Source organism: Cetorhinus maximus, chromosome 2 (assembly GCF_964194155.1).
Source record: "Cetorhinus maximus chromosome 2, sCetMax3.hap1.1, whole genome shotgun sequence".
NCBI classification, from domain to species: Eukaryota; Metazoa; Chordata; class Chondrichthyes; order Lamniformes; family Cetorhinidae; genus Cetorhinus; species Cetorhinus maximus.
In genome coordinates this window covers 125,809,157-125,833,557 of record NC_135880.1, presented here as the reverse complement: position 1 = coordinate 125,833,557, position 24,401 = coordinate 125,809,157, and the positions used below count along the sequence as shown (strand labels likewise).

At 43.0% G+C, this 24,401-nt stretch overlaps 1 protein-coding gene across 1 annotated transcript in view; it reads left to right on the top strand.

Annotated features, from left to right (window-relative positions):
• Positions 1 to 24,401, top strand: part of LOC144697391 (zinc finger protein GLIS3-like) — a 690,064-nt gene that overhangs the window by 266,229 nt on the left and 399,434 nt on the right. The gene's annotated exons all lie outside the window — the stretch shown is intronic.

Sequence of the window (24,401 nt, the reverse complement as noted above, 5' to 3'; positions counted from 1 at the left end):
TATATATACTCCCAACCATGGGCAAAATTTTTAGGTTGGCGTGCGGCTGCACGCCCGACCCGATCGGGTGCAAAATCACGCAAGATGACGTCGTGCGAATGTGATATTTTGGTCGGCAGGCACTCGCAAAAATCAGAAGCACGCCTGCCAACAATTAAGAGGCCAATTAGTGTAATTAAAGTTGCAATTTTTCGTGGTCCATCCAACCTTACAGTTGGCGAACGGGCGAATCGGCCAGGTGGACTTTGCATTTCTCGTGAAACCTCATCCAAGGGCGGGATGAGGTTTCCATTATTAAATTTTAAAAATCCATGGACAGCATTTTCATCATGTATATGTTCAGGTGACTGATTATGATGCTTGGACATTCTTTTCCTAATTTCGCTGCCTTCAGGGAGCCCTCATTCAGCGCGAAATCGCAGTCGGAGGCAAATCGCAGTCAGCGGTCCATTCCCCGGCCGATCCCAGGCTGGCCGGTCAACCTAAGAATCCAGCCCCATGTGACCTGGGAAATGCACAAATCCAAATTAAAAAAAACATCCAAACAATTTGAGGAAAAGAAATCTGGAAAATTTCTCTCTGACCTCCCATAGACAGTCAAGGCTTTTCCAAGGGTTCATGCCTCGATAATTTTATGCAGTATCTACCTTTTATATGAGATGATCTCAGCCGTAGCCAGGAAGAAGGCCAGCTTTTGTTTGGAAGAATTCAGTGAATTGGCATCCAGTGCCGAGAGTCTGTTCCAGAGATCAACTATTTTCTGGGAAAAGAACCACCTCCTGACATCTAACCCAGATCTGGCTTTATACAACTTAGAATTGTGACTGCTGATCCTCCCTAACCTATTTAATTGGAATAAACTGCCAATTCAAAAACCATCTGTTCCCTTTATTATCTTATAAAGACACTCTGAGCTCTGAGAGTCATGCTGTATAAGTAAAACAGTTAGTAATTATTATATGATCCAAAACTCTATGAAATGTATTAGGACTACAGATCACACGGTTATAGTGGCATTATTCTCCCCATATTGCAGCCTATGAAGCTGAAGGGCCTCCCATGGTGATAAAACAGTACAGCATAGTCCCAATAACAACAACAGATAGTCCAAAACACAGAAAAAAAATTTTTGCCAAAGAGAAATACTGGAGATGCTGGAAATCGGAAATAAACTCAGCAAATGGTGGAATTATTCGGCAGGTTAGGCAGCATATGTGGAGAAAAAAACAGAGTTCTGGTTTCGGGTCTGTGACCTTTCATAAAAACTGAAAAAATGTTATATTTGCTTGTCACTTAATTTTGGTGTTTTCTCCTTATTTTACTCCCTGAAGATATTAGTTCACAAGTGTTATTTTGTTTCCTTGGCAAAACAACCCTCCAATACTTCTCCCACGTACTTCGGATGTGACCCTGTGTCAAGGGGAAGATGGGCAGGTATACAATAAAGCTGAGCCTGATCCTGTTCTCATTCAACACCCATCATGTGTACTTTCCAACAGAAATCAATATAAGTCAGGAGGCCAGGATTCCAGATGTCATTCATAGTTATATCCACCACTGCCTTGGGCTCAAATTATCTAGCCTTCTGCAGGGCAAGGAACAAACCTGGCATCTTTCTGCTCTAAAGGGCTTAGTTTCACAAAAAGCTAAACTTTACCCACCAAACCATCAGGAAAGCTATGGAAAATACTTCTGTTTGTGAATAAGAAATGGTCCTCCTTTTAAAGAGATAAAAGCAAAATACTGTGGATGCTGGAAATCCGAAACAAAAATAAAAAATAGCTGGAAAAACTCAGCAGGTCTGACAGCATCTGCGGAGAAATACAGTTAACGTTTCGAGTCTGTATGACTCTTCATCAGATTTGGGGGCAAAATGGAGCTTTGCAGCACCCATTTTTTGGGTGACATGAGGACCATTAGTGTTCCAAAATGTGTACAGAACACACTTTTGACAGGAAGCATACCAGACGTCATCTTCATCCAGGGTTAGTGTGCAGACCTTGGAGGATAAGTTCATGCAGCGCTGAGTCTAGAAGGTTAGCTTCAGACTGCACAATCTTGGCATTGGTGAGAGCATCTGAGCTGGCCAGGTGGCTCACAGGCAACAGCAAGGGCAAGGGCAGAGTGGCTGGGGTGGGATCATGAATACTGTCACCCTGAGAGAGGAGGGCAGGTTTGTGCTGCCTGCAGCCATTGCCAATCCCCTGCGGTGACACCACAGCAATCGTACAATCTGAGGACAGATTGCGGGGCTGCTGTGACATTCTGCAAGCCCCTTTGAATACTAATATCCACAGCCATGATTGCATAGCCTGAGCTTCCGTGGCAGCAAGCTGACCTAGCACTGACTTCAGTCTGAACTTCCACTGCAGCACTCAGACTTTTGGTGCAAGCTGCTTGTGCTGCAATGGAAGCTGAGACACTAGCCATGGACACTGCATCGTGGTTGGGTTGACAAGTGTGCTGATGGAGTTGGTCATTAGTTCCATGCTGGAAAGCTTGGGCTCCAGTTCTGATCAGGGCCCCGTGCTAAGTTGGCTTCAGACTTCTCCATGCTCCTTGAACTTGAATGCAGGCTTTCTGGCAGGCCTGCCAATGTACCAAGCACTTTGCTGTTTACAACCATCTGCTGTTTTCTGTAGCCTGGTCCACCAAAGCCCCCATTTCTGTCCTTGGTAGTAGAACGCATATACAACCTCACTGCAGCACATTTGTGCCTCATGTATCACCATGTACAGATCCCCCTTTATGCTCTGCTCTGAGGTATGTTCAGTGTCAGTATCTGAGCTAGAGACTATGAGTTTGAAATCAAGGGTTGATGCTGTGTCTTCATCATCACTGTGGTCTTGCTCTTCCTCCACTGCCTGACCAGGTCACAGTTCTTTGGTTCTTGAAAGGAGAAAGGCACAAGCATGGGGATGTGAGAGATGGGGTGAGAGAGAAGATTAAATATACTTCGTGGGCTGTTGCCAAACAAAATCTGACACCAATCCACATAAGGAGATATTAGGGCAGATGACCAAAAGCTTGGAAAAAAAATTAGATGTTAAGGAGCACCTTAAAGGGGGCAAGTGAAGTAGGAGAGCTTTAGGAATGAGTTCCAGAGCTTAGGGCTTGACAGCTGAAGGCATGAACGCCAATGATGGAGCAATTACAATCAGAAATGTGCAGTTGGATGAGTCCAGATATCTTGGGGTGTTGCAGGGCTGGAGGAGGTTCCATATTTAGAAAGGGGTGAGGCCATGGAGGGACTTAAAAACAAGGATGAGAGTTATAAAATTGGTGCCTATGTAGATGAATGAGCACAGTGATAATGGGTGAATGAGACTTGGTACGAGTTAGGTCATGGGCCACAGAAAAGCGGGTTATTGAGTATAATAGGAAGGCACTTGGTAAATAATGTGTAATGTAGATGTAAGGTTAGATTGCCACTTTAGGATATTGTTTTATGTAGATTTTGTGCAGATGAAAACTTGCACAATCTTTACATGTAGCAAAAAATGGGGTAGAGTCAATGTTAGAGCAGCTTGCATATGGTATGGGAAAGGAACAATCATAAAGTCTATTCCTCATTCTATGTCATTTTTCGTAGGTTATGTGGCGTGTTTGTTTATTGTGGATCTACCTCTAAGAAAGAAAAAATAATGATTAATTTAGCAGATTTAATGTTTTACTTTTTAACCCAAAGAAGGGCAAATTTGGTTGCCTAGTCAGTATTTGTGCAGTGTTGAAAAATATCTATGGAAGCTCCTCAGCGCATGCTTCAAAAAATAGCAATTATATTAAACTAAACAATAGTGCAGTGTATCAAAACTCTTTCATTTTTATTTATATTTGCCTCTGAGTTTAATTTATTATTTAGCAGATTCAGCATATAATTCCTACCATCTTACATAATTGACAGCATCCAAAGTACATAGACCATCAGATAGTTTTTTTTATATAGTTATGATTCAACAGTGGAGAGAAAGGTTTGAAATTGTCTACAATTGTGTAAGGAATATTGCACCCTAACCCTGGCCCAAGGTTACCATTCCTCTACCATATAGTTCTTCCACATTGTCCTCATTTAGATGTGGTGGAAAAACTGGTGAATAGATTTTTTGAAAAAATCATTTCTCCACAATTCTTGCTGGCATCATAAAGGCTCCAGAGTGGAAAATGTGAGGTGCATTGTCCAGTTCAAAAGCAGTTAAAAGTGCTCAACTATGACATGATCTGTTGAACTCTGGCTGATAATCTATATTGTAGTGGGACCTCCTGCAGCAGGTGGTGATGGTGGAGGTGAGCACTGAGCAGGGAAACTGCTTGGCTCCTGTGGGCCCCTCCGTGCAGGCTGAGGGGTGATGCCAGAGGCCATGATCAGAGAGAGATTTCTAGCAGCCAGGACTTGAGTGGCAGTGTGGAAGGAGCCTTTGGCAGCTTGAAGCCCCTGAGGGTGGCTGAAGAGCCAGGAAGGGGAATTGGGGCCTAGTCAGACTGACTGGCAGCACCCCTGAGTCTGAGATGCCTCATGGACAGAGATGGGAGCAAGACAAGTCCAAACCCACCTGTTAATTGCTGTGCTGAGGAGCCGAGGCCCCAAACAGGACAGAGGTCTGGAACATTGGCTGTGAATACTCTCTCTAAATAGTTGTTTCTTGAAGTTACGCTTTCCCTTGACAGTTTTTACAGTTTGGATGCCAGTGGAATAAAGGAACCTTGCTTTTTAACCTTCATGCAGTCCATGTGCTTAAATTGAACATTACAATATGGTCAAAGCTGTTATGATTTAGAGGAACATCTGATTATTCAAACAAGTGAGTTAGTAAAGAAAGATCAAAGGAAACAAAAAGGCTGATCATATCTGGTGTATGGAAGAGAACTGTGTAATTGATGGGTAGAACAAAGCAAAGTAAATTGGCGACATGAACCATGTGGCAGAGGAGGGTAACCATGGGGTGGGGCTAGGGTGCAATATTCCTAACATAGGACAATTACAGTTTGCACATGAATATCCACTAGCTAATTGTGAGGCACAAATTTTCTTTCTTGTGCAAGGTCTGTTTATTTCAATGTATGATACCTTCAAATTCATTTTGTTCAAGCTTGCAGGTTAGAGGGAACATAGGTGGTATGGGAGTTTAAAGTTCTACAAATGAATATCAGTGTGCAAGAGTGGAAACTGGAAGCATAAAACATCAGCCATGAAATTGGACTTAATAACACACAGTTTTTCAGCACTGCAGGTGCCATTTTGCCTCCAAACTGGTGTCCGCAGCATGCGTGCACACTTTTGGTGCTAGCCATGCTCAACATCCTTTTAGTGAAGGTGTTAATACACGTGCAGCTAGTTAGTAAATTGTGACATCAATCAGCATGTAATGCTGATTTGATGTCAGTAAAGCCATTTTAGAATGTAATGCTGCAGCTAACACAGTCTCTTAAACATGCACAGCTAAACAGCATTCAGCAGCAGAAAGCAGCCTCCCCCACCAGCACTGTTTAAAGGGATCACCAATTACTTTCAGGTTAATTGCTGATCAGGGATTTGGACACACTTGTCTGGGTGACAGTGAAAAAGCGGGGATTTCGGACTAAGCACGACTGTTCTTTAAAGAACCAGCGTAGGTAGGACTGGCCGAATGGTATCCTTCCATTCTGCAAGCTTCTATGATTCTATGAAAGATGCTGGGAAATTGAAGTTAATTTTCAAAACTGAGTCTGCTGGATTTATATTAGTTAAGAGTCTTCAGGGATAAGAACATAAAAAGTAGGTGCAGGAGTAAGCCATTTTGCCCCTCAAGCCCGCTGCGGCATTCAATAAGATCGTGGTTGATCTGATTTTGGCCTTAACACCACTTTCCTGATTGCCCCCCATAACCTTTGACTCTCTTGTAGATCGAAAATTTGTCTAACCCAACCTTGATTATATTCAATGCCCCAGTCTCCACTGCTCTCTGGGTTAGTAGATTCCAAAGATTAACAAAACTCAAAGAGGAGAAATTCCTCCTTGTCTCAATCTTAATTGAGAGATCCTTTAGTTTGCCCCCTAGTTCTAGATTCCCCCATCCTTGGAGATTCTACTCTGCCAAGCCCCCTCAGAATTGTATATGTTTCAATAAGATCACCTCTCATTCTTCTAAAACTCCAATGCGTAGAGGTCCAACCTGCTCAACCTTTCCATATATGACAACTCCTTCATCCCAGGGATCAACACCGTGAGCCTTCTCTGAAATGCCTCCGATGCAAATATTGTAAAGCCTTCCTTAAATAAGGAGACCAAAGCAGTACACGGTACTCTAGGTGTGGCCTCACCAATGCCCTGTACAGTTGTAACAAGAAATAAAGCAAAGACAGGTAGAGTTGAGGGGTCTTGATAGGGTGGATACTGGGAGGACGTTTCCTCTTGTGGGGGAACAAGGGGGCATGGTTTAAGAATAAGAGGTCTCCCTTTTAAGACTGACTTAAGCAGATTTTTTTTTTCTCTGAGGGTCATTAATATGTGGAATTCTTTTCCTCAGAGAGTTGTGGAGGCTGGGTCATTGAATTTATTCAAAACAGAGTTAGACAGATTTTTGATGAACAAGCGAGTCAAGGGTTACATGGGGGACAGACAGGAAAGTGGTGTTAGGACCACAACTAGATCAGACATGATCTTATTGAATGGCAGAGCAAGCTCAAGGGGCCAAATAGCCTACTCCTGCTCCTAAATCAATGTTCCTATGTTCCCTATGAAATATGTTTTGAGTGTAGTCATTGGTGTAATGTAGGAAAAACGACAGCAAATTTGTACACACCAAGCCCATACAAATATCAGTTTGATAATAACCAGATAATCTGCTTTTGATTGAGGGTTAAATATTGGCTGGGACATTGGGGTTAATGCCACTGCTCTTCTTCAAAACAGTGCCAATGTACCTTTTAAGCAGCCACATGAGAGGCCATAGTTTAATATCTCATCTAAAAGACAGCACCTCCAAAAAGACAGCTCTCCTCAGCACTGCATTGGAGTTTCAGCCTTGAGTTTTGTGCTAAAGGCTTGGAGTGGGACTTGAACCCACTAACTTCTGACTCAGAAATGGGAGTGTTACCAACTGAATCACAGCTGGCACACAGAGGGAAAGATCATGGGCATCTGTGTTATTCAGATACAACGTGCAGCGAGTAGTACCTAAATTCTTTGTGTGACAGTCTTGTCCTAAAAGTCTTGGGCAGATTCATCTCAGATTTGCACTGTGTGTGGTAGCAGGCAGGAAAAAGGACTTTTAACCCCCTGGCCGCAATGGTGGCTTTCAGTGCTGTATCGCCCCATTCCCACCTCATTAATTATACAGCCACAGGAAATAAATCGTCTCGCCGGCAGGCGGCCTCCAATTTGCCCACCACGCTGCTCCCTCACTGCTTCCTCACACAGGGCACCATATTTGAACTGCAGCTGTGCGCACACTTCTCGATGCTTGCAGGCCAGGAGGGCACAGGTTAAGACATGGCGCCAAAAGCCAAGAAGTGTGCAGCACCTCCGCCCACCCCGATTCAGTGACACATCCTTGGGAAGCCTCCGTGATGTCTTCTACCTCCACTCTGGCCACAGGAGGCCCATCAGTCTCACCACTCTGGCTTGGGAGGCGGTGGCAGTGGTGGTCAGTGCAAATGCTGCACACAAGAGGTCAGCCATCCAGTGCAGAAAACGGATGAATGACCTCACCCATGCCGCCAGGGTAAGGCAACCACCTCATCACTCTCAACTCACACTCCCACAAGGCCATCACACATTCCCTGGCACCTCACTCACTGTCAGCTCAAGGACATCACCACTCACTCTCCCACACACTCTCACATCATCAACTGGCATCATCTTCTCTGGAGACTGCCTCCTTAGCCCTCACCATCTTGAGGCCACTTGCACAGATCAACATGTGCTCCATGTACACCCTGGGATACCCCACTTCCCCAGTAATACCCTAGCCCTGCAGCCTCTTCCTTTACCTGAGGCCATTTCTCCCCCTTCCACAAGCAACCCCTAGCCCTGCAGCTGTTGAAAAGCCATGCCTGCATTACGGCTGGTCTAGTAGGTGCGCCCCCCCCCCCCTAAAAGTGATGTGGTGTTGCCTGTGAAGCCTGGCGCAGATGACTGCGAGTGCTGCCCGAAGAAAGGTAAGCAAACAAACCTCGAAGTCCTGAGCGAAGTGCAGCTCGCCAGGTGCACATCGCTTATGTACAATCAGGCCAACGTGCCTGGATGATCCAGCATGGGTAGATGATTCCAGTGAGCAGGGCTTATTATTATATGCAGATGTATTAAAATGACGTTCCCGATGTGCGGCGATGGGAAATGCGGCCAGCCATTGATGGGTGTGGCAGACGATCGCAAACTGGTTTCACAACGGCGTGAAACCGATTTTTGGACTTCTTGCCATCTTGTCCGCTGAAGCCCACCATGACACCTGACGCCAATGGGAATGGAAAATTCCAGCCTTAGTTGCCAGGTATACCTCATCAGTTGAAAATAAATAAAACAGTACTAGTATAACTTTGCTGAATTTATAGAATAAATGGAAATATAGATTCTGGAAATTGAACCAGATGTTACTAGTGCTAGTTAGTTTTTCTTCAGCTGGCAAGTTAACAATGTTTCTAACACACCTAATAAAACTGAAACTTACCTCATTAGATAACATTTATTCTTCATATTAAATTTATGCAACAGTACCTGCAGTGCATTGTTACTCATTCTCAAATGGTGCCAAATTAGGGCATCTTGAATAAATCTAGCACACCTGTGTTACATAGATCCTGTCAGTTTTTCTAATTGGTAGCAGGTTGAGTTGTGGTTACCAAACAATATTTCACTCTTCCCCTAGAGGCAAGACCATTAATAGCGTGTTACAGAGACGGTGTCAAACATGGATGCATAACTTCTTTGTGATATTGTGCCTTAGAAATTTCAAGCTAAATGCAACATAAGAGTACACAATGATGTGAACTGGAATTCAAAACTTCTACATTAGCAAAATATTCTTCATAGCAACCATTTTGAGGTTTGCAGATGCCAGATTCCTGCTTTGCTTAACAAATTTGTTGAAGAATGACAGGAATATAGATTATGTGCATCTGTAGCAACTCAAATGAATCTAATATGTTTCTTAATTATAAAGGAAATAATCAATTCCTGTTAGTGATTCAAAGGCAATAATTTCACTGAAGGATTCAAGCATTGTGAGAACCTTCAACTGAATCCCTAAAATGTGTTACAAGTTACAAATGCCTCCCATGCTTTTTTCCATCTTTTAATATATGCTATGAGTTGCATGGGTGATTTTACTGATCACTGTGTGATTTTACATCATTTTGTGTTAAAGCAGACTGCACTGGTTAGGTTGCTCTGTGATACTGATGTGCGCTGACCTCTGCACTGAAAGATTAAGGAGTGTGATGCAAGCTTTGTTAATATATCAAACATTAATCTGCAGGACAAAGCATGGTCAGTATTGTGAAGTCAAGCTTTAAGACAATTCTTTTGTCAAATGAGAATTATTTCAATTTTCTGATCCAGATTAATATTAATATTGTTCAACATTTTTTAATGGTGAGTTTTTGTTATTGTACCCTACATTTAGTGGGACATTTGTTGAAAAACTGTATTTCTTGCCTGTTGACATCTCAGTACAATTTCCTCAAGTTTCCCTGTGCTCACAGCCACTACAAGAACCAGATTTGAGAGCTGTCTGCCTAGGTGACAGTTATCTCTTGTACAGCAACTTATGGTTATCAAGGGTCTGATATAGTGCAGCAGTCTGTACTGGGGATCTGGGACCTCTGTGAACAGGGCAATCAAAGGCATTGAAGAATCCTCACTGAGACACGGAAAGTCTAAATGTAAGCTAGCATATTTAATTCAATGTAAAATCATGTGCGGAAAGTAAAATAAATAGAGGGGAAGAAAGATTACATTGAGAGAGAACTAAAAGAGGTAGAAAGCAAATATGGCAAAAAGTATTTTATTAGTTGGATTTTGCATTTGTAATGGCTGCAAAACTGTCAATGTTCACTGTCATGACAATTGAGAAACTGATAGCAACTTCTGGTGTCTGCACATGCGCAGTTAAATGTGGAAATTCAGAAGTTGCTGTCAGTGATTTCCTGCTCTTCTGGAGCGTGCACTTTAATTTAGTTTATTCATTCATGGGATGTGGACACTGCTGGCTAGGTCAACATTTATTGCCCATCCCTAATTGCCCTTGCTCAGAGGGCATTTAAGAGTCAACCACATTGCTGTGGGTCTGGAGTCACATGTAGGCCAGACCAGGTGAGGATGGCAGATTTCCTTCCCTAAAGGACATTTGTGAACCAGATGGGTTTTTATGATAATTGACAATGGTTGAAGTCCTCATAGATGGAAATTTTAGAAATCAATTAAATTGACATAAACTTCAACTCTTATGCTATTAGTCTTGCTGTAAAACCCTTGAAAATGTTACTGGGTTTTCAACGATGTACTAACTTAATTATTATTGCTGAACAATCTCTTTGGCCCTGGAAAACAATTTTTATATTTGTAGAATGATAATTTCATTTTGATAAAAAAATCCATTGGTCTTCAAAAAAAACTTTTATCATATTAATCTGTTTATGATATTTAAACGTCTATCTTAATCCCATGTGTATCTTCCAAGCTTTATTTCACTCTTTGTAAAATGATTAAAAAGTGAAGGATAATCATTGCATTTTGCTTCCTGATTTGCAGTCTGTGAGAAATCTTAAATGTGATTGGTTGCTTAGCCTACTTGATGATATCACTGTTGCTGGACATTGGAGATCCCCCATTGTTGGTGCCGGAATCAAATTAATGTCAGGAAAGGTGAAATCAACACATAAAGCTCAGACAATTTTTTTTCTATATCTCCAATAATAATTAAAATCTGAAGAAATGACACTTGTGAAAATAAATTTTCACTGCCAGCGAGGTTGCTTGGTAGTAATTTGGTAATAATGTGAAAAATTCACTTACACTTGCATGGCAAAAGCTTAAATTCCTTCCATATTTAGTGGGTATCTAGGCCCGGATTTCCTTCTGTTTGGCGGATCTGCAGTGTTCACCGCTGACTGTTCAAAAAATCCAAACTTACCTTGTCTGTAGGCTGCAGCAAAAACCTCCACTTCTTCCTGCAGCAGGGCCCACGTAGGACAACCTGTGAGAGCTCCAGAGTAGCAAATTGCTGGCAAAGCTGCACTCCCTTTTGACATCACAAGCTGAAGGCATATGCTTGAGGTCATTCTTCAGCACAGCGGCAGAGAATTTTTTAAAATTATTTTAAAATATTTTCAAACAGTTAAGATACTTTTTAAAACTTTTATAAACTCTTAAGTACTTTTAACAATTTTATAACAGGTTTTAAAAGTTTGCCAGTGTTTGTTCTTGGACACAAATGCCACCCACTCCTTTTCATCCCCTAACCCTGGCACCCCGGGTCCTCTTTCTCTGCCCACCTTTGGCACCTCCAGCTCCCCACCCTCACTCCTCTGGCTCACACCCGGCCCCCCCACCCAAGGTCAGCCCCTGCACCTCCAGCTCCCTTCCCACTCTAGCTCCCCCACCTCTGCTCCGAATCCCCCCATTCTTCAGTCCCACCAATATTAAAAGCACTCGATGGAGGGGAACAAAGCTCAGTGGATCTGGGATGGGAGAAAGTAAGTGCCTGGAGCCAGAGTAGGGGGTGAGTAGCCACTGGGAGGGAATCAGGGATGTTGAGGGGAGAACCGGAGTTGCAGAAGTGGGGGCATAGGTCGAGGAGCCAGGTGGTGCTTGGGGGTATCATGAAAAACATTTCTATTCACAATTCACCTGCAACGCCTGTTTATTTTGTGGATGGGGATAAAATGTGCTTACTCCTTAATTTACGCTTGTGATTATCAGCCCTAACTTTTTGCAAGGAAGAAACTGTGGCAAACAGACAAACTAATGGTCCCTGCCCCTCAGGACAGTTAGCGTGAGCTCCTCATACCCATTCAGCCTTGAGTTGCCTAGGCCCTAAGCTCTGAAATTCCCTCCCTAAAACTCTTTACCTCTTTATGCTAGATTTCAGCATGTGAGCTTGCCGGAAGTTGCAGTACCATTATGTCCCCCAGTAACAATGAGCTTCTCAGCATTTGTCCCTATTGAGGAAGAAACATTGGGCCCTAATACTGCAACTTTGTGCCCTCTATATGTCTGATTGCCAAGTGTCCTGAATTTGTACCCATCTTTCCCAGAACTTCATGTTTGAATCCTTCCAATCAGGTTTCCTCCTCTCCCACAGTATGGAAAAAGTTCTTATGAAAGTCACAAATAACATACAATGTGACTGTACCAAAGACAAATTAGCCCTCATCATCTATCTCAACCTGTCTGCAACCTTTCACACAGTTAATCACATCATCCTCCTCTAATACTTGTCCACCAACATCCAGCTGGGTGGCACTGCACTTGCCTGGTTCTATTCCTATCCATCTAATTGTAACCAGATAATTGTCATCTTGGCTTCTCTTCCTATTCACGTACTGTTCCCACTGGTGTCCCTCAGGAATTTATCTTTAGACCCTGCCTATTTCTCCTATGCATGCTGCCCCTCATAGCAGAAATATCTTCCAGATAAATATTGGGATGACTAAAACCATTGTCTTCAGTCCCTGTCACAAATTCCGTTCACTAGCCATTGTCTCTATCCTTCTACTTGGCAACTGTTTGAGAGCAGATGAGTCTGTTCGTAATCTCATTGTCATATTTGACCCTGAGATGAGCTTTCAATATGATATCAGCACCATCACTAAGGCCACCTATTTCCATCTCCTTAACATCATCTGAGTCTGCCTCTGCCTCAGCTCTTCCGGCTGAAACATGCAATCATACCTTTGTTACCTCCAGACTTGACTATTCTAATGCATCCCTGGCCGTTCTCCCACATTCCACCCTCCATGAACTTGACTCGCACCAAATGCTATACATGCAATCTCCCCGTACTCACTCATTTCATTCTTGTTTTCAAATCTGTCCAAGGCCTCGCCCCTCCTTATCTTTGTAATCTCTATCAGTACAACCCGCCGCGATCTCTATGCTCCTTTAATTTCAGCCTCTTAAGCAACCTCGACTTTAATCAATCCAGCATTGATGTCCATGCCTCCAGGTGCCTAGGCCCTAAGCTCTGAAATTCCCTCTCTAAAATTCTCTGCCTCTTTACCTCGCTTTCTTCCTTTAATACACTCTTTAAAACCAATTTATTTGACCAAGCTTTTGGTCATCTGTCCTAACATCTCCTTAAATGGCTCTGTGCCATGTTTTTTAATGCCTTAGTAAAATGCCTTGGATGCTTTATTATGTTAAAGGTGCCATATAAATACAAGTTTCAGCTGTTGTTGTCTCAGTGCAATACTGCTGTAATGGTGTTTGTGGAGGAATAGGGCAGCTTGAACATGTCAAACTGTACAGGGCAGATGTTCAATATTGCTGCCCAATTTACTCCTTAATAATGATGAATTCTGTGAGCCTCATCATTATTCCTACCACAAAACCTATAAAAGCTATATTTCAACCAAAGCGTGGAGAATTAGATTGCCAAAAGTTGGGGGTGATGTGTGCAGCAGAATTCTCTTTTAAGCAATTAATAGCATTGTTTTATGTGAACATACCTGTATCTGGGTTGTTATATTTATTAAATGCCAACACTGTTCATATATGTAGCCTATCAACATTGTCCATATCAAACATATTTGTCAATGTTGGTGATACTTATGGGCAAAAAGAATGCTATTATTTCAATCACCTATGTTATTTTAAAAGACCCATTTAAAATAAGGGTATTAATAACTTCCATTACAAATAGCAGACAAATACTGCCACACAATTGTACTAAACTTTTGTCTACTGTTGTCAACAGTAATTTCTAGGCTGTAACATTTCAAGGATCTTCCTTGTACTGCATATACACAAAAAATATTTTAATTATGGAATTGAAATGCTAGTTTTTATTGATATTAGAAGCAGTATTGTTGTCAAATAAATGTAAAACACAAAATGGGCCAGGATTTTACGGCCCCTCCTAGCTGTTGGGATATTGCAGTCCCGCCGAACTGAATGGAGATTTAAATGGCTCGCCGCATCCGCCAGGGGAGGAGACGCGCCGAGGCAGGGCTGTAAAATCGTGCCCATAATATCGTAAAAAATTTAGTTATTAGAAAATTGCAGCAGTCTTGCTTTAATTGGACAAACGCAATTTCTGGTGCAGTTATTAAAGGGGAAAAAACTGTACCAATCTGAAACCGTAGATCTTCTCCAAGGCCATATACATTTGTTCATTGGTAACCACCACAATGCAGGGATTGATTTTAATAAATACCAAAGTGGGAGAACCATTGATGAGCATTTCCCGATTCTACTCTATGAAACATATTGATCCACCAGCCAACTATCAAAACAGAAGCATGTGAAAAACACACAAAGCTGTGTACAGAACTATCTCTGTGTATTTTTTTTTTCTAATCAAGGCAGTTAATGGAAATAACTCAGAATTTGTCTTGTGCACATATTTACATTGGATAAAATGTGTCCTTCCAAGAGGTTTGATCAAATAGTCACTTCTAATTGGTGCATTGCAATGATGCTTTAATACACTGTACCACAGGGTGAATAGATATATAATTTATACCGATATTTGAGCATACATGAGCCCCCCTGATTATGCCTGCACCCCTAGCAGATAGCCAAATAAAGTAGAGGTTGTGTGTCTATAGAGAAAGAGAAAAGCAGAGGATGAATTCATTAGGGTGATTCCTCAAAGACTGAAAATTGTTCTGTCAGTTGGTAACAGTGCATGGGAGACCTTAGGAAGCAGGAGAACAAGTATTTTTTGAAAATAAGTAATCAGGTGGATTGTTAGAGTAGTATGTTGAAGTCATAAAGCACTCTGCCATGTCAAACACGTAGGGTTGAATTTTACATTGTGAAGGCAGAACTGCCAGAGTCCCTCAGAAGCATAATCTCCAGCGTGATGATGTTGGGTCGCAAACCCAACGTCGTCATATCAGTCCACAATAACACGGTAGGTGGGCGGGCTCTGAAATCTGCAGCCTGCCCGCCATTTTGAAATGATTAAATAAAGGCCGTTTAAGCTAGTTAATAGTCCAATTAACTGCAATAAAGAGTTCCTGAAACAATTTAAGATGGGTGCACGTGAAACACACCCGGTGAGAAGCACAAATTTTTCATGTTCTCATGAAAGGGTAGATATAAAGGCTGGAGTTGAATCTATGCCTGACTGTAGCAGGAGAGGCTGCTGATCGTTATTTCTTTTGGAGATTGTTGCTGTTCATAAACTTTTGATCATAACCAGGGCTATCCCTCTGGGGAGGCTACAAAAATTTGGCACTCCAGTCATCTTTGAGCACAGCACCATTTCCATTGTGAAACGGTGTCCCCTATGGTGTTTTATATACTGTGGGAGGTACCTACACCAATGAGGAAGCAAGGAGAAGGCCAGCTGTCCAGGGGCAGGAATGGCATGAGTGCAGGAAGGTAGGCAAGCTACGAAGGAGCAAGGGGCTGTGGAGGGGAGGCAGCAGAAGGCACTTGGATGAACGCGGAGACCATACCCTGCCAACCGCGTTTACAGGGTGTGAATGTTATATCTTCAGATGACAGCGCGACAGTATCTCCACAGACTTGGCCTTTCACGAGAGACTGTCATATCCCTATGTGGCATGTTTGCACCTGAGATAGCCTCAAATTGTGTAGGCGGCCACCTGATGACTGTGGCATTAAAAGTGACAGTCGCATTTGCATATGCCTCAGGGTCATTTAGACTGGCTGTTGAGACCCAAGTGAGATCACCCAGCCTGCCATTCATCGCTGCATAAAGGTATTCACTGTGTTTCGCCATGCCCATCAATTCATTTCCTTTACTATTGACAGCAGCAACCAATTAGAAAGATCCAGAGGCTTTGCAGCCATGGCTGGTTTCCCAAGTATGCAAAGGGTCACTGATTGTACCCATGTAGCCATCAAGGCACCAGCAGGGCAGCCAGGGGCATTTATTAACCACAAGGGGTACCACTCCATCAATGCACAGACAGTGTGTGAGCACAATCAGTGAATCATGCAAGTTTGTGCAAGGTACCAGGGGAGCAGCCATGACTCATATATCCTCAGACACACCCAGGTGCCAGGGATGTTCTTGGGCCTGGACACTTCAAATGGATGGCTGCTCCGTGATTGAGGTTACCCCATGAAGAAGTGGCTGATGACTCCAGTTTAAAGTGCAAGAACAGAACCTGATCACCTTACAGGGAAAGCCATGCAACAACCAGGTCCATCATCGAGCAAACCATTAGACTGCTGAATATGAGATTCACATGCCTGGAAAGATCAGTTGGGGCACTCCAAAATGCACCAGCCAGAGTCCCCCTCATGGTAGTAGTCTGCTGTGCACTGCATAACTTGACCATTCAGAGAAGGGGAAGCCCTGTCAGAGGAGGAGTTAAGGGAGAGAGCCCAGCTCTCTGATGAGGAGTCACAGGAATGGGAGGCTGAGCCGAATCATGCAGAAATCCAAGTTGGTCCGAGGGAGGGTCTTGATAGCTGTTACAAGCAAAGCTCTGATCATCAGCAGATTTCAGTAGCTGAGTCTCCAACTCAATCAGCTTCATGGCACCTTCTCGGTCCACCTCTATGATGTGAATAACAGTGTCACACACGAACAATGTTACTCAGCCAAACAAACAGTCAATCGGAATGATGCAAATAATCACGGAATCAAATAAGAGCACCATTTGAATCCTTACACATATATTCACACACAGTAAATGAATGAATATAGCCAGTTAACATCTTAAAAACAGCAATCGTGTAAGTACACAATCACTCATGCAGATGTGCAAATCTCAAAAATAAGAAAGGCTCCCATCTGCATCAAATTGTGACTGATGAGTGGTTTTCTTGAATCTTTTCTGGGTGCTGAGGGATGATGCTCTCCCCTTGCTGCCAGCTGCATTGGAAACAGGCTGCTGACCCCTAAGCCCCCTTGCCTGGGATGACTTTGGCGGCCATCCTCTTGTTGCCTGAGGCCATGAGGGCCCTGGTGTGTGGAGATTCTCCTGCAGAATGACTGGAAGCCTAATTGTCACCGTGACACTCAAAGGTATCTGTACCAATGGCAAATGGTTGGAGAGACAGCTGTCCTCATCAGAAATGTCCTGAAAGGTGTCGCCTAATGATGTCAGCTGCTTGCCCTCCCTGCTTCCCTGACAGGAACCAGGACCTGGTGTGGCTCCTGGCTCCTTGTCCCCCTCTTGTACTGGTTCTGGGCCACAGAACTCAGAGACAAAGCGATGGAGTGCAGGTTAGAATGCATACCCAGTATCCCATCAGTGATCTGCTGGGTTTGGCCCTCCATGACAGTCGTCAGTCTGTCAATGGAAAAAGCCGTGGGTTCCGTAGAGCGAGTGATCACATTGCTCATGACCTGGACGGACGCCTCCAATGTCCGTGCCAGAAGGCGCAACCCGTCTGGGATCTCCACCACATCTCTATGAACCTCGTATTGCACATCCAGCATCTATCACCTGACTGACGACTCCACAGGCTGGTCATCAGCCTGGAACTGAGCATTTAGGTCACCTCCAACACTTCTCCAAGTGCCAGAGGCCTGGTCCATCTCAGTCTCCAACAGCTGTACATGCAACTGTGATGTGCTTTCACTAGTTTGTATATCCCTTATTTCCGAGGTGCGCATACCCACTGAGGTGTGTGTCTCTGCGCTGGTCCATGGATGTGATGCTGCACCCTCTGAGGCATCCTCTTCCTCCTCAGAGGTTAATGTCAGCCCCTCAGGGCTAGTGCCAGCAGCTGCCAAAGTTGTACCTGTGTAGGAAACAAAAGGAAGGAAAGTTTGGGGCATCTTCAACCTTTGAGGTGAGTGTGCTGAGAAACACTTCCTCATTAACACCACTAGATTCCTTGGGTGAAGAGAGTCAGTGTCACATCAGCTTTCAACACATAACAACCTTCCTTCCCAATGCATGTAAGCCTATAAAAGTCAAAAACCATCAATGCTTCATTCCTAACAGCTTGTCCAGCTTCATGCACCTCCAGTTTCTGTTTCTCTCCCTGGCATTGTGCATCCTTTTCTCCTGCAGTTAAAGAGGCAAGTTGTAATGATGATGATTCTGTACTACAATCACGCCTTCAAATGTATGTACTCTGTAAGCAGCACACTTTTCTCAATAACTCAGCAGGTCTGGCAGCATCGGCGGAGAAGAAAAGAGTTGACGTTTCATGACGGGTCATGAGTACTCGAAACGTCAACTCTTTTCTTCTCCGCCGATGCTGCCAGACCTGCTGAGTTTTCCAGGTAATTCTGTTTTTGTTTTGGATTTCCAGCATCCGCAGTAGTTTTTTGTTTTTAACACTTTTCTCAATGTTCTTTGTCAACTTATATGTCTTGCATTCCCCCCCTCTAACATAAACCCCATTGCCATGCTGAGTGGAAAGAGTTCATCATGCCGCCTTACACAGTTGGACAACACACCCAAATAAAATAATCCCAAAATGGACCCTGAACATAACCTTCCATATATGTCCATCTCCATACTGGTGACACACTCACCCTCGCAGATCTCAGAAGGGTGTTTGCAGCACTGAATCCAGGTTTGCTGGATGATCCCAAGACTGCTCACCTCCTCTGTGACCACTGTCCAGGCTGCTTTGTTCAGCAGGCATGAGGAGCTCCTGCCTAACACTACTGCCTGGAGAAGGGCTTGCAGGGAGTCATCGTCAAAACTTGGAGCCATCCTTGAACTTTTGCATTCCGCAGCTCCTGGCTCCCTTCTCTCGGCCATCTATGGAGAGACACAGAGAGTTAAGGGTCTGATGTTCTATATCTCCCTAAACACTTGATATTCGTCAGGGTTATGCATCATGTGCATTCCAATGCTATTTCTTCCCTGCCAAGGGTCCCTCGCAACTAGAACAATCATACACATTTAAAAATCATCACTTACCTGCTGCAATGGTTTAAATAAATTCAAAATCTCATCTGCCACAATCTCATACCAGTGGTACCCTTAAATGAGTGGCCATGACCTCCTTCTGGGTTATTACCTGACCTTCTGTCATCGGACATCCCACCTTCAGTAGCCGTTTGAGTGCACCATTGCCCGAGGCTGTTCGTTGGCTCCCCACAGGCAGCTGTGAGTTGGCTGCTACATGTATTATTCACTATTTTTCAAAGGCAGGGCAGAGTCGATGATCCACTGTCTTCCGGAATGGACTCCCACTTACTGCCGAGATATGTAAAATTCAACTCATAGTTGAACTCACACAAGTATCCATATGCTGAATTACTGATCTTAGTGAGACCACTATTTGTGAATTGTCAACAGATAAGAAAGGCCAAGCATAAACCAGTTGGTCTATAATGCCTGTTACAATATAGCAATGTGTAACAGAGACAAACAATCATTGCGTCCCCACCCAGTCACACTATATGCAAGGAGAAGCAAAAAAGAGGAAAAATTTTGGGATCACTAAGGGCCCTTAAACTAGGGAACAACCAAGTGAACCTCCTCTGCATAAAACTAGTTTTAAACATTCTATTTTTCGTCAGTGTTGCTAATATCCCCACCCAATCATTCCAATCCTAGTTATCTATCATCTTTGCAAATTTAACCTTCTTAACATCTGGTACTCACCTTAAATTGCAAGGAATCCAACAAAGAAAAGGAAAGTTTTAAATTATCCTTATAATAACTGTATAAAGGGCTCCTCTTTACGAAATTAACCTAGAAGAGAAGCCACCCACCAGGAACATAGGATCAGGGGTACGACATTCAACCCCTCAAGCCTATCCCACCATTCAATGAGATCATGGCTAATCTGTGTACTAACTCCATCCACCAAATTTGGCTCTATAGGTCTCAATACCCTTTACTAGCAAAAATCTATTGATCTCAGGTTTAAAATGATCAGTTATGATAGTATTCTTGCTTTTTGTGGGAGAGAATTCCACACTTCTAACAACTCTTGCATAAAGAAATGCTTGCTAACTTTTCTCTTGACTCTGATTTTAAGGTTACATCCCTTTGTCCTAGACACTCTCACCAGCAGAAAAAGTTACTCTGTTTACCAGCCGGACAGCCATTAATTAGACACGGTACCTATTATCTGCCGTATTTCAAAGGTGAATTAATTCCTTGCAGAATCCTAAGAACCTCGAGTAAATTATCCTTCAAAATTCTATATTCCAAGCCTAGTTTATATAATCTTTCTTCATAAGCTAATTCTTAAAGCCATAGTTACATTCCGGTGAATCTGTATTGCACTCCAGTAATGGAAGGGGTCATCAACAGTGCTATCAAGCAGCACTTGCTTAGCAATAACTTGTTCATTGACATCCAGTTTGGGTTCTGCCCGGGCCGCTCAGCTCCTGACCTCATTACAGCCTTGGTTCAAACATGGGCAAAATAGCTGAATTCCAGAGGTGAGGTGACAGTGGCTGCCCTTGGCATCAAGGCCGCATTTGACTGCATGTGGCATCAAGAAGCCCTAACAAAACTGGAGTCAATGAGAATCAGGGGGAAAACTCTCTACTGGTTGGAGTCATGCCTAGTACAAAGGAAGATGGTTGTAGTTGTTGGAGGTCAGTCATCTCAGCTCCATGACATCGCTGCAGGAGTTCCTCAGGGTAGTGTCCTTGACCCAACCATCTTCAGCTGCTTCATCAATGACTTTCCTTCCATCATAAGGTCAGAAGTGGGGATGTTTGCTGATGATTGCATAATGTTCAGCAATATTCGTGATTCCTCAGGTACTGAAGAAAGTCCATGTCCAAATGCAGCAAGACCTGGACAATATCCAGGCTTGGGCTGACAAGTGGCAAGTAACATTCACGCCACACAAGTGACAGGCAATGACTATCATCTACCATCACTGAATACCTCAACATCCTGGGGGTTACCATTGACCAGAAACTGAACTGGACTAGCCATATAAATACTATGGCTACAAAAGCAGGACAGAGGCTAGGAATCCTGCAACAAGTAGCTCACCTCCTGACTCCCCAAAGCCTGTCCACCATCTACAAGGCACAAGTCAGGAGCGTGATGGAATACTCCGCACTTGCCTGGATGAGTGCAGCTTCCATAACGCTCAATAAATGCTGGCCCAGCCAGCGAAGCCCACATCCTGTGAATTAATTTTTAAAAATTCCTTCTCAAGACCAATATATTCTTTCAAAGATGTGGTGCCCAGAACTGTACACAACACTGCAGATGTAGTTTAACTCAGGCTATGCATAGCTATTGCAAAACTTCCTCCTCTTTATGTTCCAGCCCCCTAATTATATGGCTAACGCACTATTCACAATTTTTATTATTTTTTGTACCTGACCACAACATTTTAATGATCTGTGTACATAAACTCCTAAGTAAGGTGGTCTTGTGGAGCCCTAGAAGTAGATCATTAGGCTGGGGATGATACATTACACAAATCAAGAATGCAGACACAAACCTGCAGAAGTGGGGAGTCTCAACAACAGAAAAAGGAAATACAAATTGATGGGGATATTGTAGGTCAAGGGCCATTGCTCATTGAAATAAATACATAGGATTTGAAAATAGCAGTTAAAGTGTTTGCGGAAGCAGACCATAAGCTAACAAAAGAATTTGGAACAATAATCTTTATTGCAACTGAGCATGACTTCAACCACTACTTAATCACACGAGATTTCTGAATTTGAACCAATAAAAGCTTCATCTTATGGAGCCCCCTTAATTATAACATTAAAAATGTGAGCTCACAATATGAATGCGAGGACTGAGTCCTTTACTTACAATTGGTTCTGAGATTGAAAAAAACGCTTCGGTAATAAACCCCCAAATTAATTATATCTTATAGTTTAAGCCAATGTTACTACTGTAAGGAACTGTTGAAAAAATATAATTAGTTCCATACACCACATGAACTAAGGTAGCTGATTTATTAAAACCATACTTGAATTTCATATTTTCCATTATATTTGTATAACTAACTCACACTTCCCACCTACTGTTTTCCAGTAAAATGTATGCATTTGAGGCAAAGTAACATCTTGATAAAATGTGTTTAGAACATTTGTTACCAATACAGGGGAAAGCAAGTCATTAATACTGAGCAAATAAATAACTTAATATAATTTTCACTTCTCTGTTCTCACAGTTTACCACATAAAAGCATAACAACTATTGAAAGACACTAGAGTGTTTATGGGCTGAATTTTTCTGTCGGCGCGCAGGGGGCGGGACCCGCTCGCCGACCCGAAAATGACGCGGGGAATCCCCGACGTCATCCCGCCCAATTTAAATATTCAGTAAGGTGGGGGCACAGCGAAATCAGCTGTCCACCCGCCAACCTGTCAATGGCCAATTGAGGCCATTGACAGGATAATTAAAATAATTAAAGGACCTGCCCGTCCATCCTTAAGGTTGGCGGGCAGGCCAGGAGCCCCGGTGGGTTTCTGAAAAAACATGAAACCTCATCCACTGGCAGGATGAGGTTTCATGTAGGGTTTAAAAAAGTTTATTAAAGTTTCGGTGAAATGTATTAACATGTCCCATCTCGTGTGACATTGTCACATGAGGGGGAAATGTTAAGGGTTTTTTTTATTTTTCTATTTTTAAAGTTTATACAGATGTCAGTGATCACCCTGAGGCAGCACTTTGCCTCAGGGAGATGTGCGCTCTTTTGTGCGCATGCGCGAAAGAGCGCACTCTCGCATTTGGGGAATCCCCCCCACCCCCTGCCCGCACAGGAAGCGCATAGCGCTTCCCACCAGGCATCACGCTGGGTGGGCCTTAATTGGCCCGCCCACTTAAAATGGCAGCGGGGCCCACTTCTCCGGCGGGGATCTGCTCACCGCCTGCCGAAGATTGGGTCGAGCCCACTTGCCCGACGGGCAGAAAATTCTGTCCTATGAATGTTCTGGTTATTAGAGCCAAGTTCAAGCAATTAAGAAACAGCAACTCTCAAGCATTTGTTGCTGATTACTGTGTTGTTCTAGTATTTTAGGGAAGCATAATTCAAAGCGAGTGTTTTATTTGTTTGAAGACGGTGTGAATTCTGAAAATAATGAACAGTGTACAATTTTCAATTCAATCCTTTTGGATTGTGTCAGGAAAAAACATTTTAATCTAATGTAAAGTAATGGTGCTTTTAGTTCTGACACTGCTATTGGGAATAATTTGAGGTGATGAATTGGGTGTTGAGCAATAAATATGTTATACAAGATTACTGTTGGTTTAAGTGCAGTTTTTTTCTTATACCGCATATAGGTATCGAAGTGCTGTACAAACCTGGTGACAGTATTGCAGAGGTGGGATTTGCATTGATATCTATATTTTCCTACACACCTTATTTGGTTGTCCATCTTGAATTGACTGCTGTGCTGTTTCGTTTGGTTCACAGATCTGTTTAATTTTGTAAGCAAGCAGAGAAATAGAGAAGGAATGTGATTTCATGTGTATTTTGTGCTCTTTGTGGTAGTGGTAGTGTGAGTGACCCAAATCAAAATTTGTGATTAGGTTCTTCCAATATCATGGTCCAGTCACTGACATAAAACCCTGTACCCTGGCTCCTATGTCCCAAACTCTGGACTATGGTGTTCAATGGATAATCCAGTTGACCATCAATTTGTCTGAATGTTGATTCCAATCTTTCCCTATGATCTGACAACCATGTTAAGAGTTACTTATGGAACTGCTGATGTCAGACATAGCAACAATCAGAGCAATTTCAAGAAATACTCGTTTGTGTCTAGACCACTGATTCACTGATAATTCAGATCAACGGTGGCAGATGTCATTTGAATATAGCAGATTGTGATGCATCTATTCAATTATTCAACACAGCAAGTTTCTCCGGGAGGGCTAAGCTTTCTGACATTTAATACAACTCAATGTGCACCTGCCAAAGGAGCAAATAGAGAAGATCAAAGGAAGAATTAAATATCTTTGGTCATAGAATGCTGAGTGTTGCTTTATGGATTTGTTTGGTGTCTCATTGATGAGATCTTAAGACTTGTATGTTTAAACATGAACACTTTATTGGTAGTCCTTAACAATGCACACATCCCAGTTACTGCCATGCATGGTGCTGCTCCCCATGTAGGTAGGTTACTTCTAGATTGTTCTCTCAGTCCATTACCATGTGACTCTATACAATGTGTTATTCTACAGTCCCACATTAACTCTTGCTCTACCAAGTACCTTTACATTACAATGGCATGCAGGCACATGCAACATCATACAAGATCCCCCTTTCTTCCCAAAAGAAAACTTTCCTCCCTTCCAACGGAGTATAACCATTTGTAATACAACCTTTACTTGCTATCCCTTCTCCCCCACCTCAAGTCTCTGACTTT